A 2,889-nucleotide genomic window follows, 5' to 3' on the forward strand; every position below is an offset into this window, starting at 1 on the left:
GCGCGGACAGTTTAACGAGTTTACTGGAGTGCCACAGGGGTCTGTCCTGGGAGACGCCTAGGTTCACGCTCCTCAGACTCCACCGTGTCTGAAGACCAGAGTGAAACCCTCACCACAATACTGATCACCGAGACCGTTATGGCTATATTCTGTGTCTCTATATTTGTCACAATTCCACTTATCCATACTGTACGGACAGTCACAAATAGCAGGACGTCCTCTTGAGTCAGTTAGGCAAACCTGAACTGATCTGAAAACCAAAAGAAACTCTAATTGGACTCTTTTCATTTTGGTGCTATTAGTCCCTGTCTGATAGCTTGAGGATAATTCAGTTTATGCTGGTGCACATTTAAAGTACACATTAGGGCACTGGGAACATTAAGTACAATTTTCTGAGCTGTCTGGGTGTATTTCTCTAACACAGACAATGGGATATTGGGAGAAGGAACAGGCTTTTTCTGGTGCGTGCTAAATGAAACGTATCTGTACGGGATAGGGAAAATTGTTCATATTGAGGTTCATCAAAATGCATGATTTTAAATGTTAAACTGTTTTGGAAGAAAACTAGCACATAGAGCATCCAAAGCAAACTAAAATGATCTAAAAGCACCAAAAGTGGGCAATAAGACTAAGATCACGGCTACATTTCAGACTTAGGCCTGAAAATTTACGCATCTAAACATTACGTAAGAACGTATAGTTCACCCTAAATTAAAAATCAATGGGCATTTACTCACCCTCGGGTAATTCAAGATGTGGATTTTTTCACTGGGACATGTAAGAATTAAATCGTTTGGTCACCAATGGATGGCGTGCAGTGAATGGGCGCTGTCTAAACTTCACAATAATCCATGGAGTCAGTGGCTTTTGATGCGAGAAGACAACAGGGGGTGTACTTTACACCGGAGGAAGCTTTATTACAGATTAGGTTCTATTAACTGACCATTTACCATGGAGGGTCTACTGGTCAGCGAGTAATGCAATGCAAAATTTCAATTTCCTATGAAACCTTTATCCGCCATTTTCACATCCGTAACATGCATTTTGATGAAAAGGATGACAAAAAAACCCTGAAAATGCATGCAAAGATTTCGACCTTTAGACACAGTATTGCAATGGTAATATAACTTGAGAGTAAAGTCTCTTGTTGCAAATCTCACCCAGCACAGACTGTAGATCACCTTCAATTAGTTTTAACTAGTTTCAGGCAAGACCTTTCTCAAAAATCTCAACTCCAATCACCTGGCTTTGAACTGTTTCTGGAAGTCAGGGTGCACAAGATTTAATTAGTTTATAAAAAAGAAAAAGAAAAAAGTGAGCCCTATTCAGGAAGAACTACAGATATATTCATAGCACCTCTGGTTCAAACCTAATTAGAAGAAAATGTATTCAGAAAGTTTTACATCTGCAGAACAGTTCTTTCAACTGTCTGCTGTAATTAAACAACTGTGAAGTTCTGATAGTGTTGCTGATTTCTGAAACTAAACTTTTGGTGGCTGATTCCAGTTTTAGTATGTTAAGTATGTTTAATATTAGCGGGCAGAAAAATGCAAAATGAGCAACATTTTTTATATATATATAAAAAAGCAAAATGAAAAATATACATGGACAGTTTGATCTCAGACAGGTAACAGACAACACTTTATTTCTCATAAACCTGGTAACAAAACAACACTGTTAAAACAAAAATACACCAAAAAGAAGTTATTGATTTTTAGTTTTCATTTTGTTGACAACAAAAACCTGAACGAATGGAGATGAGAATTAGCAGGGTTGAAAATAACATTAAAATTAAAAAAAAAAAAACCTTCAAATCGGACACCTATGCCTGAAAACCACTCACTCACCCGGTGTGCTGCAGCCTGAGGACTACTTTACAACTAGAAATTACAATATGATAAAACTCGCCTTTCCCAGAGTTCAAAGCGCCGTAATCCAGGGCTCCATCCTCGCTCACAGCAACACATGCAAATCCATGAAACAGATAAAGCACACCAAGATGAGACTGAAGAATAAAGACGGGTCGCTTAAAAGAAACGCAAATGCACGCACACGCCGTTAAAGAGTTTTAAACCTCACATCATGAAACACTAGAAGTAGTAAATGTAAGATGAAGAAGGTTTTCTAATGACTAGAGCGTGTTAAAGAGGAATCCTTGGCAAAACTACAATAAATTCTCTCTCGTTAGGTTTTGCATTCGAAATTATGCTGGTTTTGCATCTAATGCTTCTTGTTTCACCAAAAACCCCCAAAGCTTTCTTGCCACTTGTCGCAGATCTAGAAGGCTCTGTACCAGACGGTGCATAACAAAATGTTCTACGTTTCCATGAAATATAGTGTTTGCAAAATATAAAATCAGGCATTTTGATGTAGAGTACACTATTCAAACATTGGAACTGCATATAGGTTTTTTTACCAAAAGATGCAATTATAATTATAAATCGCCATTCCAATTATTTTCTGATGGCATTGCACAAGCTTTAGGGTAAAAGCTGATATTTTAATTTCATTACACCACAGCAAATTATTACTGTACGACTCCATAACCAATGGATAATGGTGTTGAGTCATTCCAGATGTAATGAAATCTCATGACTGTAAAACGGAAACCTTTTTGGGTCATATTTCACCCTAAAATCAAAAAAGCCTGTGCTGTAGGTCATTAAGATTCCCTCGCATTGTGAACCGGTGTACGATTAAAGAAATTCTTATTAATGCGATAATAATAAATACAAATTTAGATACATTTAGCACAGTAATAAGAATCAAAATAAATGAGTACTGAGGGTTTAGCATGAAATGTGCCTAACTGTTATGAAAACTAAATTCTCAATGGTCACGAAAAGCTTGTGCAAAATGTACCTTATACTCGTTTAATTTCAGGGTGAA

General features: G+C 37.1%; 1 protein-coding gene across 1 annotated transcript in view; it reads right to left on the minus strand.

Moving 5' to 3' along the window:
- Positions 1–1,617: 1,617 nt before the first annotated feature.
- rnf146 (ring finger protein 146) overlaps positions 1,618–2,889 on the minus strand; it is a 4,416-nt gene continuing 3,144 nt past the window's right edge. Inside the window, exon 2 of the mRNA XM_043230280.1 lies at positions 1,618–2,889. This exon is cut by the window's right edge and continues 1,456 nt beyond it. The gene's annotated coding sequence lies outside the window, so the exon portion shown is untranslated.

This window comes from Puntigrus tetrazona, unplaced genomic scaffold (assembly GCF_018831695.1).
Source record: "Puntigrus tetrazona isolate hp1 unplaced genomic scaffold, ASM1883169v1 S000000148, whole genome shotgun sequence".
NCBI lineage: Eukaryota > Metazoa > Chordata > Actinopteri > Cypriniformes > Cyprinidae > Puntigrus > Puntigrus tetrazona.